The 15,135-nt window shown below is 35.0% G+C and overlaps 1 protein-coding gene across 20 annotated transcripts in view; it reads right to left on the bottom strand.

The window, feature by feature from the left end:
* ZBTB20 (zinc finger and BTB domain containing 20) overlaps window positions 1-15,135 on the bottom strand; it is an 862,801-nt gene that overhangs the window by 804,337 nt on the left and 43,329 nt on the right. The window contains exon 1 of one of the 20 annotated variants that reach the window (XM_059890137.1): window positions 14,211-15,129. The exons of the other annotated variants lie outside the window; for them this stretch is intronic. The gene's annotated coding sequence lies outside the window, so the exon portion shown is untranslated. Of the gene's footprint in view, window positions 1-14,210; window positions 15,130-15,135 lie in introns of those variants that run through there. 20 annotated transcript variants of the gene reach the window in all.

Here is a 15,135-nt window from a genome sequence, read left to right on the forward strand (position 1 = left end):
AGCTCCAGGAGTTGGTGATAGACTGAGAAGCCTGGTGGGCTGCAGTCCATGGGTTTGCAGAGTCAGACATGACTGAGCAACTGAACTGAACTGTTTCATCTATCTATTTGTCTATACATTATTATTTAGCCATAAAAAAAGAATAAAATCTTGCCATTTGGATGGACCTTGAAGGCATTATGCTAAGTGAAGTAAGTCAGATGTGGTTCAGCCACTGAGTCATGTCCAACTCTTGTGACCCCATAGACTGTAGCCTACCAGACTCCTCTGTCCATTGGATTTTCCAGGCAAGACTAGTGGAGTGGGTTGCCATTTCCTTCTTCAGGGGATCTTCCTAACCCAAGGATCGAACTTAGGTCTCCTGCACTGCAGGCAGAGTCTTTACCAACTGAGCTACCAGAGAATTCCCAGATAGAGAAAGAGAAATACATGTGGAATCTAAATATATATATTTTTAGGCTAAGCTCATAGACACAGAGAATACATTGGTGATTGCCAGAGGCAGGAGGTTAGGGATGGGTCAAACGGGTGAACTGGTTTTCTTGTTTGTTTAAAGAAATTTAATTTTTAAAATACTAAGAAAATTTGAATAAATTATGAACATTATATAATAATAATGTATCAATATCTGTTCATTAATTTTAACAAAGGGACCGTGTTAATGTAAGATGTTACTAATAGAGGAAATCATGGTGTGAGAGAGAGTATTATGAGGAATCTTTACCACTGGCTCATTTCTTTTTTTGTAAATCTAAAAACAAGCAAAGAAATAATAGCCTGTCATTTATTAGGTGTCCATCATATTTTGGGGGCTTCCCTGGTGGCTCAGATGGTAAAGAATCCGCCTGCAATGCAGAAGACCTGGATTCGATCCCTGGGTTGGGAAGATCACCAGGAGAAGGGCATGGCAACCCACTTTGGTATTCTTGCCTGGAGAATCCCCATGGACAGAGGAGCCTGGTGGGCTACAGTCCATGGGGTCACAAAGAGGTGGACACAACTGAGAGACTAAGCACAGCGCAGCATCACATTTTTCATATTTAGAGATATGCCATGAATTCAGACCAAATTTATTCAAAACTATTTTTTTCTGGTTCCATGTTCATTTCTTACATAACTCCAATAAAACAGCAGCAAGAGGCTTAACATGATACACACTGTTCTTACAGTTCAGCTCGTTCTAAATGGCCTTAATAATCAAAACATATTTATTCAACTAGCTTCTAAGCCTGAAATTATAAGAAGAAATATTTTTTTAGATGTTAAAAGACAGTAGCCAAGAAAAAAGAAAAAAAAAGAGAAGGAGGGAAAAAGGAGAAGCAGTGTTATTAGAAAGGCATCGTGATCAACAGAGAAGCTGGACTGTCCAGTTGTCTTATTAAAACAAGTAACCTAGTTCCTAGGACTAATCTCAACAATGGAAACTACTATGTAACTTTAGGCAAGTTGTTTAGTATCTATTGGTTTCTATTTCTTACTCTCTAAATCAGGGGTAAATTTCAGACACCAACTGCTTTCTTTATCCCTGCACTGGCTAGGATCTTTTAAAATGTATTCCCTGAGCCAAAACCTCACCCACATGCCATAGTTATTTTCCCTCCTTTTTCCCTGTCTCCTTTGACTCTGCAGAGAAATAAAATTAGCAGTCAAAGTTAAACAAGCCCAGTGGACAAGACAGTCTTTGGTTTAAGGAAATGGATGGAGTAAGTTGTGTTAAAGTGCTCATTTGGCCCCAAAGATTCATTGTTGGGATACTACCTCCCACAACTAGCTCCACTGGAATTTTTCTCAGGAAAATGGAGAACTGTTTTAAGATAGACATGCCCTTTAAGCTGGTCTCAAATCAAAATAAATTTAGGATATTCAAAAACACCCTACAAGATTTTCCCTGTGGAGCCTAAATAAATCACTGACCAAATTTTCCAATTTATGCTCTGCTGCTAAATGGGACTTTCTTTAGAAAAAAATACATGTTTTAATTTCTATATCTGAAAAAGGAATATAGGTGAAAGTCTTCATTTTATGTTTTCACCCTTCTCTTTTCATGGTAGCATTCATTTGTGCAACAGAATTTAAAGAATGCTGTTTGGGAAAGACCACCCATAGAAAAAAATGTTGAAATACAACCTAATTTTCTAATAAACTTGAAAGTCTGCTAAAGACAACACTATATCCCTTGCTTAGTGATTTTGTGAGTCTCTTTTAAAAATATATGTTTTCATACATAATTATAGAGGAATCAATAATATCCTCAAAATATATGCATACCAAATTTATAAATATTTTCATACTTATTTTCATACTTAAAAGATATGTTTTGGAGTTCCAAAATTGTTAACAACCCTATTGCATTTAAAATATTATTAAATCTATAAAAACTCACAAACATAACATTTTTAGCAATTCATATGTATACATAGGCTATCATTTTATACCATGAGGCATTAAAACAAAATAATAAGGATATCAGGAATGCTCAGGAATCAGTTTTTGAATTTTATAAAGTACTGATGCATTGATTCTATTAATGTTTTTATTTTATTTTAAATGCAAACCAGTTATTTTAAGACCAATAACATGTCTATGGAAGCCATGAAACTGCTGTGTTAATGGCAGGTCCTACAAGGCAAGATTGAAATCATCACTCAAATATTCTGTTCCAACAAAGAGTTTCAACTCTCAAATAAAAATATAAACAAAAGATAGCTCACGTCAACTGACCTCCCTAAGGCTTTATGCATAGTTAACACCAAACTTTATTAGACTTAAAAAAAATATTACTAGACTTGATAAAGTGTGGCAAAATGGTTTGTTCCCTGCAAAAAAAAAAAAAGAACTTAATTCCCAACAAAGTGTAATTAGCAATTAGTGGCTTGTACTTACAAATTTGTGGGGCAGTCTGATTCTGCAGATTACCTGTAAAATAGAGTTAGAATCGCAGGTACTGGGGGTTAAGAGCACTAACTGTGATGCCAAAATCAGATTGAACCACAGGTCAGTCCTGGTTCTGCCACTTGTGCACGCATGTGTGCTAAACAGCTTCAGCTGTGTCAGACTCTTTGTGACCCTATGAATGGTAGCATCCCAGGCTCCTCTGTCCACAGGATTACTAGATTTGAAAACTCGGGTAAGTCACTTACCCATTCCAAACCTGACTTTCCTTATCTGTAAACCGGTTAAAAAAACACCTCATAGCAAAGACATGGGGGTTAAAAGTGATCCTGTAGAAAACATTTTTTAGTAGCTCAATAACAATCATTATTTATAGTTAAGCTCCTTATCATTCAGAAAACTTGAATTCTACCTACAGTTAAAAATTATTTCTCAATGGAAGAATAAGAAAAAAATTCAATTACTTTTCCATGGTGTAAACAATACTTACACTGTATCGGGAAAGCCCTCTGTGGCCCTTAAAGCTAAACATCATCACTTAACATAATAGAAGCCTGCTGCTGCTGCTAAGTCGCTTCAGTCGTGTCCGACTCTGTGTGACCCCATAGATGGCAGCCCACCAGGCTCCTCCGTCCCTGGGATTCTCCAGGCAAGAACACTGGAGTGGGTTGCCATTTCCTTCTCCAAAGCATGAAAGTGAAAAGTGAAAGTGAAGTCGCGCAGTCGTGTCCGACTCTTAGCGACCCCATGGACTGCAGCCCACCAGGCTCCTCCATCCATGGGATTTTCCAGGCAAGAGTACTGGAGTGGGGTGCCATTGCCTTTTCCGAATAGAAGCCTAGTAAAGATTTATTAGATTAGAGACAAAATACGATGATACTGTATAAAGAATACAGATGTTCTGAATCCTGGCATTGACACTTAACAGGTATGTGAACTTGGCAGTTTACGAGCTTCAGGGTTGTTGCCTGTAACATAAAGCGAAAAACAAAGTATAGAACAGAGCTGTGAAGATTAAGCAATTTATGTGAAAAGGAACTTCTGTTTTCCTTAATGTTGGTGTTATAGGGCAAGAGTGGTAATTGCTGTTTTTCAAGACTAAACTTTTCTTACATAACAGTACCAACTTACCCTTCTATTTAAATTGAGATTATGTTTAGTGAAGGAATAATGTGAACGATGAGAATGTATTCAGGTGCAACAGTAAACATATTTTAACAATATACCCTAAACACAAAAATGAATCTCAAAACTTCCAACATTATTAGAATCTACGATGCAGTTTTTGTAAAATACAGATGCCTGAATATCAGTCTAAAGATTCTGATACAGGATATTTGGGAGTAGAACCTAGAAATCTGTGCATTTAAAAATCCCCTAGCTGATTATGATGTACAATAGCAAAAAGTAAAACGTTTTCTAACATGTGTGTACCAGCTGAAACCCATAATGGAATCCTAGGAGGGAGAGAGTTCAGAAACCTTAATTGTAACAAACACCCACAGTAATTCTTAAGCACATTAAAGTTTAAGAACTACTGGACTAGAGTCCAATAATACAATACCGAAAAGGTCGATAAAATTTTTTCCTCATATTTGGTTATTTAAAATTTTTACTTATTTTTTTTTTAATTTTTACTTTTTAAGAAACACCACTCTCAAAAATGAATTTACCAAAAGACATATTGTACAGCAGGGCTTCCTTGGTGGCTCAAGGGTAAAGAATCCTCCTGCCAGAATGGTTACGTGTGTATGTATGGCTGAGTCCTTTCACTGTTCACTTGAAACTACCACATTATTAATCAGCTATACCCCAATACAAAATGGCTTTGGTGTTAAAAAAAAAAAAAGAATCCTCCTGCCAATTGCCAATGCAGGAAAACATGGGTTTGATCCCTGGGTTGGAAAGATCCCCTGGAGAAGGAAATGGCAACATACTCCAGTATTCTTGCCTGGGAAATCCTATGGATAGAGCAGCCTCATGGGCTACAGTCCATGTGGTTACAAAAGAGTCCAACACAACTTAACTAAACAACAACAATATTGTACAGTGCAGAGAAATATAATCATTGCTTTGTAATAACATTAAATGGAGTATAGTCTATGAAAATACTGAATCACTGTTTTATACCTGAAACTAAACTAGTATCTAAAATCAACTATACTTCAATAAAAAAAATGAACTTGTAAACGATGCATAAAACATTTATCTAAACATCTATCTTTAAAAAACACTAATTTTAGGCTCATCAACATTGTCATTATTGCTGTTGTCATTATTATTACAGGTTTTTAAATAAAAACTTAGAAAATTGGCTAAACATATCTAGTCATCGCCAGAGAGCCCATACCACTGAGAAGCACTCCAATGAAGAAATGCCTGGAATTCCAGTGTTTTGTAAATTTGTGTGTTTTGCTTTGATTTAGGTCTATAATTATCCATTCTTTCTTTAAATTGTTCTTAAATTGGTATAAAAATGTTCTTAAATTGGTGTAGTGCTTTACTATTTATAAAGAAATTCCATATACATTGTCATTTAATCTTCACAATTACCCTGTGAGGTAGATAAGAAGGGTAACATTTATTATCACCTTTCTGCAAATAGGAAAACCAAGCTTAACAAGCCTAAGCAACTCGCCAAAGTCATACAGTTTGTTGTTTCAGGTAATACAAAGACTAAAAACTCCATATATAAATTCCATGCAAAAAATCTGAAATTTAAAGCTACACACTCATTTAATATAACACTCAAGTGTTATATAAAAATTTTGAACATCACACAAGTTTCTAAATTGCAAGTAGTCCATAGTTCTATACCAAATCATAGGTTCATCTTGTTATTTATTATAATTTATTTTACATATAAAGTTTAGAAGAAAGGCTAATTAACAAAAATCAATTAGCCAACCCCCTTACCCCCAAATTCTCCCTTAATTCTTGCTCTTTCTCACCCCACATCCAATATGTCTTGAACGTTGTACCTTCTAATTGTCTCTTTCATGTGTCCCTTCCCACCTTGCCTTTCAGTTACAGCCCTAGTCTCATTTCTTTTGACTTGGACTATTGCTTTCATTAGTTTTCTAGTCTCCTCCCCTCTGTCTGATGCCTTCTAATACTATTCCTTAGCCATCAAAATAGTCTCTATAAAATGAAAACCTGATCATGACACTTTTCTTTTCACACAGCTGTTGCAATAAAATCTAGCAAAAATATTGACAAAAAACTTATCTTAAGTATCTTAAAATCAACTAGTCTAGCGTGCCCATTTAATGAATGGGAAACAAATCTAGAAAAGTTAGGTATCTTACCTAAAGTAATATAGCAAATTTACTGTAAAGACAGAACTAGAGATTAACTATCTTTACCCCAAAGTCAACTACAATATACATTTATGGAAAGGCAATACATTGTTTTCAAAATCAAAAACAATCATTTTTAATATGAGAGAAAGTATTGATAAATTTATAAAGAGATGTTTGGAGAGTAGGTGGTATCTGATAGCATTTTTCCAAAGAGAAAAAGCTCTAGAATTACTTAAAATTCAAAAACAAACAATAAAAATAAAACAAATAAGTTATAAACAAGCTAGACATAATCATTTATTCAGATCTCAAACATTTGAGTGCCTCTGGGCTGAATCCCGCCAAAAGTTCTAGAGGCAGAAGGATGAATAAGACCCAAACACTATCCTGGAGGAAATCATGGTTCAGTTGAAAGATATGCTTACAAACAATGGCAGTACAATGTAAAAAGTGATGTTACCAAGGTATGCCTATAAAAGTTGCTGTGAGAATGTGCTGGATCAAGGATCACCTCACAGTCTAAAACAACAGGGCCGAGGCCTTACAAGTGGTAAGAATTAGGTGAGTATCTTTGACAGTTCCTGCCTTCTTCATCCCCAATTCTAAATTAAACACATTCCTGTTTGTGCCTGGAATTTTAAAGTATTTTTAATATACAATGGAATGAGAGAATGGGCAAAGTGAACACATCCTAACTTCTCTCTGCAGGTAAGAATTGCCAAATACACTAAAACATAGATTTTCATGCAGTTACTGCAAAATCAGAGGTTGGAACAATATGCCCAATTTTTGCAAATTCCTGTTCTTTCCTTTTCACTGTGTCATGCATCAGTTACTCTCACAGCAATAGGGACACAAGGTGGCACTGTCGTGCTGACATTCATTTCAGGACCCTTTCAAAATGGACAAATTGGAAAAAGGTAGGAGGCCCTATTGCTACAACTGAAAGCTGAGTCCTAACCTGGCCTTCTCCCAGGTCCACCAACATTAATAGTGGTCAGAGAAGGGGCAAATCACTCTGCATTTCAGGACTACCACATCATGCCTGTACAGAAGAGAATATATTCTCTGATGGTTTCTGCAAAATGTCATGTGTATGTTCACAGATTCGTTCAAATGCACGTAGTGCAGCTTTGCTAATAGAAAGTTGGAAGTGAGCTGTTTACCACGGGCAAGGCCATGGACATGGACCACCTCTCCACCTAGTGGCCACTGAGGAGGAATGGAGCCATAGTAACCATACTGTGCTTCATTCAGTTAAAAGTAGCTTTTTTATCCAACCATCCATAGGCAATCATGTCACTTTGTCTGAAAAACAACAACTTTTAGTTTACTGCATTCATTGATTATTAATTAGCCCTAATAATATATTGTGATATCTACTTAAGCTGAGGACAACAATAGCCAAAAAATTAAAGTGTGTGTGTGGTCTCTTAGATCACCTAAATTGCCTTTATTTTTCCATTATTACCAACCTAAACTTCTCTCCATACATTTGCGATTTATAGGTAGAAAGTGCAAGCAGAATTATATATATATATATATATATATACTTATAATAAATGCACACAATCTTTAAGATAAAAGAAAACCTAATAAAGAAATTTATCCTTCATTTTACAGGCAAAGAAACTGAGGAACAGACAGATTATGATTTATTCAAAGTCATATAATCAGTTAGGACTAGAAACCAGGTCTGCAATTCAACCACTTTAAATCCTTTTTGACATTAGTTGATGCCTCGGTTCTCTAAGACACTGTCTTTTGTTTGGTTGGTTGGTTGGTTTGGTTTGGTTTGTTTACCACACCATAGGGTTTCTCTCAACATACCAGGGAAAAAATTAGTTCCTAAAACTTTCACTCATGTATTTTCATGCTATGCTGATAGTATTGTAAAGAAGTCCTAGCACATCTTTATATTTATGGGTATATTCTGAGCCCATCAAAAGAGCATTTTTTTTTAAACTAAGGAATTATTCACATTTATTTAACATTTAAAAAGTGAAGAAGCAAGTGGACAGGGAATAGAATGTGCTGCTCAAAACCACTATACAAAAATGGTTTCAGAAAGCTGCTCTAAAAAGAAATCTAAATCCATTCAGACTGACACGAAGTTTAGAGTTGTTTTTGTTTCATATAAAAAGCATATAACTTTAAGAGAAGAAACACACACACACACACATGCACATAAACTTACTCAATCATTTTACCCATTTTAATTAAACTCATGATGCTCTTCTGTGGCATGCCTTGGGAATGCTTTGTTGGGAAGCTTCTTACCAAAAAAAAAATGAAATCGATTTACCAACTAGGAAAGTCTGCTCATAATCCCCAACCCAAGGTTTAAAAGGAAAAAGATATGAAGAAAATCTGGCAGTGAATATATTAGAAATGTGATCCCTTACGACTTTCTCTCCTGTGATCTTCTCTTGGTGGTACCATGGGACTCCTTCTTGGAAGAGGAGGAGAATTTAGGTAAATCTGTTTTTTTAAACAGGCATAGGGAGAAGAGAATGCTGTGTCCAATAGCTCAGATGGCTTTTATTGAGTGTTGGGGAAAAAGTGTTTTTCTTTCATTACACTTACACATTTAGAAGCTTCAAAAGGCCCCTTTCCCTTCACCCTCAGCTTTACTTATACATATTCTTATCTTCATTTGCTTCTTAATCATCTCTATTCTTCTCTCCTCTAGAGATGAGGTGAAGGGATAAAGCTTTTTGTTGATGTGAACAACTAGAAAAAGTAAGAATGACTTCAGCTCTTTTTGCCCAATATAAAGCTGGGGTGACAAGTGAAAACAATCCAGAAGATGGAGATGATGGTACGTATGCGCAGACCCAAAGTACGTTTATTGGGTCAAAAAGAATTTTAGTGTGTCCAGTATTCAAAAACAGTAAAAAAAAACAACAACAAACCAACCGTATAAAGCCGTCCCTGAGATTACCTATATTTGCCTGAAAGTGAAAGTGAAAGTGAAGTCCTGTCTGACTCTTTGGGACCCCATGAACTGTAGCCCACCAGGCTCCTCTGTCCATGGGATTCTCCAGGCAAGAATATTGGAGTGGGTTGCCATTTCCTTCTCCCGGGGATCTTCCCCACCCAGGGATTGAACCCAGGTCTCCCGCATTGCAGGCAGACGCTTTAACTTCTGAGCCACCAGGGAAGCCCCTTATATTTGCCTAGTTCCTATTTAAACACTAAAAGAGAGGACCATCTTCTCATTATTTAAATGTCTTGGTGTCTAAATAAGGGGATTTTGTTTATATTAATAATCATACAGTGTTCATATACATGCATACTATCTCCCAGAAAAATTATATCACCTAAGAGATTCATAGTCTCCTGCTAGTAATAGTTTTAGTTTTTTTTTTTTTTTTTACTTAGTTTTAATTTGGTACCTAAGCAAACTGACAACATTCCTTTAACTTTTTCCCACTTGCATTTCATTTATGGAAAGAATCTCATACTATAAAAGAAATTTGTCAACAACAAATCATAATTTGATTACAATAGCAATTCAGAGAACATCTCTGAAAGAAAAGGAAAAAACAGCAAATATTCAGGTTCATTTAATAAAAAATTATAGCCTTCTAAACATTAGACAGAACTAAAATTTAAATAATTTAAATTCAAATGTGGTTTTCAAAAAAACTTTAGATGGAAAATTTCTAAAGAATGAAATAATACTATTATATATTAAGATGAATAATTTTTACCATTTTTAGTTTCAATGTACTGAACATCTTTTTAATCTCCAAAAACCCCACACTCTATTAAACACTTTTATATTTTTTGAATGCAAATTTTTACATTAGTTATTTATTATGTAAAGCTTTCAAATAAATTCTTAACATTTTTAAATGCATAATGTGTAATATGTATGTTGAATTCATCATATCTCATGACAGAATTAAGCAGTGGCAAAATTACTTGTAGTATTAAGAAAATAAACACAAAGTACAATAATTACCACCCTTCCCATCAAAGTTGCAAAGGTAAGACTTCATATTCAGAAATTAGTAATAATACCTTTAGTTTCCATCTGGTAAGTAGATGGATCAATGAATTTAGCCCTTGCTCCTTTCTCAGCATACTCACTTGGAAGTCAGTAGCTAACTTTCCCTAAGTTAAAGCAGTTATATAAAGGTTGCACTGGTTAACTGAACTACAGAATACCCTACACTGAAGGTTCAACTGAGTGTCAAAAGATTCCAGAAAAGCAAGTTCCATGTCCTCAAGCTGATTATTTTCAAGCGAACTGTAGAATCACAAAAAAAGCTTGATCCTAGAGTAGAGAAGAGGTTATGAAGCCAAAGTCAAGCATAATTTCCCCACAGTTTAGTGTGGAAATAGCATGCCACTTATTCATTATTACAGTTGAACAGCTAGAGTGGCAGAAAAGCCCTTTTTTCTTATAGGCCCTTGAATGTTGTTTCTAACATCTGCTGTAGTGGTTACACATACATGATAGTAATAATAGATGGCATTATTTCTTCCCACAGCCCACATTGAAATTAGAAGTAATAGAGCTCAAAGAATCTATTTTGATACATTAAACATAACTGACATCAATGTTATTTGATGATTATATAATATCTGTGTTACAGGAAAATACATGAATTTAGACTTTCTCTAGGAATTCTAGGATACAGATATTGCCCTTGGGTTTTTGGTAAAGAATTGAAAGGATTTTGCTAGTTATTTGCCATTGTTTATAATCCCTGAGGATTCTGCAAAATGCTAGAAATTACGTAAGCAATGCAAATGCATGAAAGACTGGTTTTCAAGAAAACTGCAAAATTCACCAAGTTTTTGCCAAAGAAACTGGGAATTGCATATGTAATTTGAAAGTCTGAAGCAAAGAATCAAATGGCCAATGCTGACTCTAGAAACATTATAAATAATGTTACATAAGCTAACCAAAATGGCTTATACAACATGAAAAAAAAATCATATAAAAGGGTTGATTTCTAATTGAATAATAACTCTTAGATGTACAAACTTGCACAATTGTTAGTGTTTATTGCCCTTGATGTGGGGTGAACCATTACTATGTAAGCAGTATATGATTTCTATGTGCTTGTTATAGGGAGAGGGTGGGATGATTTGGGAGAATGGCACTGAAATACATATAATATCATATATGAAATGAGTCGCCAGTCCAGGTTCGATGCACGATACTGGATGCTTGGGGCTGGTGCACTGGGACAACCCAGAGGGATGGTATGGGGAGGGAGGAGGGAGGAGGGTTCAGGATGGGGAACACATGTATACCTGTGGCGGATTCATTTCGATATTTGGCAAAACCAATACAATATTGTAAAGTTTAAAAATAAAATAAAATTTAAAAAATAAAAATAAAAAAATAAAACCTTAATTAAAAAAAAATAAATGAAAATATTTAAGTTTTCTTTTCAGTGCTACGTAACTTTTCACGCTAATTACATTCTCACTGGCTAAGGACCTTAAAGTGAGGTACCAGCTTATTTCTTTGTAGAAGTTTAATAAAGTACATTTTCCACGGGAAAATGTAGTTTGCTAAAATATGTTTCTAAAGTGGCCTCCAAGACAAGTCAGCTCTAATATCTATTATCAACTTTTAGACTTAAAAGAGGCCACCCTTGGGACTGAAGAAGGCTGGAACTAGTGGCATTCAAAGAATGTCAACATCAGTGCTTCCTTTGCCAGAAAGGATCACTAGTGAGCAGCATCAGCCAGATGCTGCCTCTACACACCTTGCCAGACCCTGGGGCAATGCATTTGCTCAGGGTCTGAACTTGGCTCCTCTGTGGCAGCAGGACTAGCCGCTACTCAATCTTGCGTGAGTTCATGAACACAGCCACTGATAATTTCTATATTTATAGAAAGCCAGAACATGTGTAGATAATCACACAATTGGATATTTATGAAGTGCCAGATTTTATGAATACGGGAATTTGTTAATTAGCACAAGGACTAATCATTAAAATTCAAAAATAGATAAATAAACAGGAATACCATTTATTTGTTCACATTTCAGGGAAAAATATGCAGCTGCTATTCCTTTGATGAATGTAGGCTTCTGGAGAAAAAAATGTGAAGAAGAAAAGTATCCAAAAGTCTTGAAATCTTAATGAGTACAATCCAAGAAATCACTATATAGTCTTTATATTAAAAATGACCATAGTGATTCTCCCCTTAAGTTAAAGAAAAAAGTTTAAACCAACATGTGCTTAGCATTTGAATTACGTTGCCTTGCATTCCACTATTTTGGTCCTTTTCAAGGAGTCAAAACTGATTTTCATCGGATAGGAGTTAAAAAGCACATAACACGTCACTCAATACCAAACTGTTTTAGCGACAGGGCATGGCAAAGCATGAAATAACTGCTTTAGAACACTTCCTCATGTGGGTGTGTTAGATAACTGTCTGCTCCAACATTAAAACGAAACATACTGTGACCTGACCAAGACTTCGGGCTTTCAACAGGCAGATTTCATGTGCTAATAGGAAAAGCCCACCATAACCAGTAAGGCTGGTTAATGAATTCTTCTGGCACTCTATAGCCCTCCTGTGATGCAAGCCTTTCAGCTTTCCAAATCCCTATATAGCAGAATACACTGGTTTTAAGTTTACTTATGCACGTTTTATAATGTCCTGCTGTATTTAGATTGTGACAGTCCCTCCAAGAAAAGGCTGTGATTATTTTTCATGCTAAAAATATTTTAGATCTACTGAAGGCTCAGAATTATAACGCAAAAGAAAATATATACACATTCTAAAAATCAAACCGACCATAAAAATGACTAAATGTTTACTGTTACTCTTTCTAGAAGGTTAAAGGAAATTTTCATATTCTCTTAAAAACCTATTTTTTTTGTTTGCTTCTAATTAACCTAAATATGCTTAACATAAAATTTAAGATGTCATATCCTCAAAGAATCTGTTTCCTTTATCCACACATGTATGAGAATATGTACATAAATATATATATACATGCACACAGGTATCTGCTCATACACATGTGTACAGAAAAACAGAATTATTAGTCAAGAGATAGTAAAGATTTCTTTTTAAAAGGTTAGAATTTTAGGTAGTTCTCATAATATTAATATAGAAAATGACAGGTGCATCAGACATGCACACTTTGACACTAGTTTTTAAACAAATGTTTGGGTCAAAAGTCTCAAATGGAAAAAAAAATCACATTTGAAATACCATATATTGCATACCATATGAACATACACTTTCAGTAGGTTCCCCCGAAGTTCCCCTTTAGACCTTCAGGGTTAAAAAAAATCCCTGACAGGGCCTCACTGAGTGTCCTTAGCATCTGTACTACTCTTGGTCAAAGCTGGCCTTCCAACTTAAAAGACAGTTTTTGTAATACAAGCAAATTAAAAGTCTCTGAACAAATTTTTTAAAAGAAAAGGAAAAAAAACTTTTAGTAGCAAAAGTTCACCACCTTCTTGGAATAATGGATTTTTAATAAATATTTTGCTAGGTTTGAACATCGAGAATGTGCTTGGGAATCTGCTCCAGCATCCCAGGTGGGTTAAGAATATTGCTTTATGGACTTCTTTGTGTTGTCAGAGAGGCCTAATGGAATTAAAAAAAAACAAAAAGTGCCACTTCTATTAATTAAATAATTTATTATGAAAAAGGTGATTATTACTATCAAAGATCTCTATAGATTAGCATCCATTTTCTATCATTGCTATGTGTATGTCGAAAATATTTGTGTATCTTACCACCTGACTTAATTTTTGTCAAAGGAGTAACAGTTTTACTTTCAGACAAACCCAAATAAAACTCCACTAAGGAGACCATTTCAAATGGACCTATTTAACTACTTCTTTGAATCAAAGAACACTGTTCTGGGAAAACTCTTCAACAATGTCAGCTAGTTGTGAAGGCAACTTTTCCCACCATAAAAAAGAAAAATAAATAATAAAGGAAAAAGAAAGCACCTCAAAACTATGCTTGAACTAACAAATATATTATTTATAGTTCCCGAAATGTTAAATGAATACTTACAGTTGTTGCACAAGATGGCCTGATACACTTCATAGCTTCCACTTTGTAAAAAGATGGCCAGCCCCCGACTCCTCCCTCCCCAAGCATAATAAACAGTAACATACTAAAAGGAAACTGTCCCAAGATAAAAACTTGTTAAGAAAGTTTGCATTCTTACTAACCAGAGTGATAGCCCTATAAATGTAAAAGTTCATCTGCAAAATAAAAGTTACAAAACAGAATAACTTATTCCTTTCAAAATACATCCCCAGATGTAATATAGAAGAGTATGTAATAATAAAAATAATTCCTAGATTTTTACCCACCCTTAGTGACAACCCCTCACCTTATGGCCAATGCCATCAAATAAATATACTGGCAAAAGGTATTTAAACTGCTTCAAGGATTTAAACTGTAAATATGGACTTTAAACTTCAATGTAAAACAAAGAACAAGAGTCTCACTTTAGTAATACCCACGCTGTCACTGCAGCTAAAACTCATTGGCACATAACTAACAAAACCCAGTTTGCAATAAATAAGGACAACATGATATATAGACAGACAGATGGAATTGCATAAACAGACAAGAAAAGCAAAGAGACTGACAAACATACGGAGGGGTCTGTTTTAAAAGAGTGAAAGATACTGATTTATTTGGAACTTTAGTGAGAAAAATAGGTTTGTTTGTAATTATTTTTAAAGTAATTAAACTAAATCACAAGGGCACACCCTTAAATAACTAGGAAGAAAATTAGTAGAGGATAGGCCTCCTAGAGATATTCCAAATTTTAAGCTAGCAATAGCTCTGTCAAACTTAAATCTGGAAATTAAAATTCAAGGGAGAAAGAATAAAAGCATGGGGGCTAAAGGAGATGATAGGTAGAGGGGGGATTGAGGGAGCAGGAATTTTTTTTTTTTTTTTTTTTGAAAGTTGTCTGCCCTAC

The sequence above is a fragment of the Bos taurus genome, chromosome 1, assembly GCF_002263795.3.
Source record: "Bos taurus isolate L1 Dominette 01449 registration number 42190680 breed Hereford chromosome 1, ARS-UCD2.0, whole genome shotgun sequence".
Taxonomy (NCBI): domain Eukaryota; kingdom Metazoa; phylum Chordata; class Mammalia; order Artiodactyla; family Bovidae; genus Bos; species Bos taurus.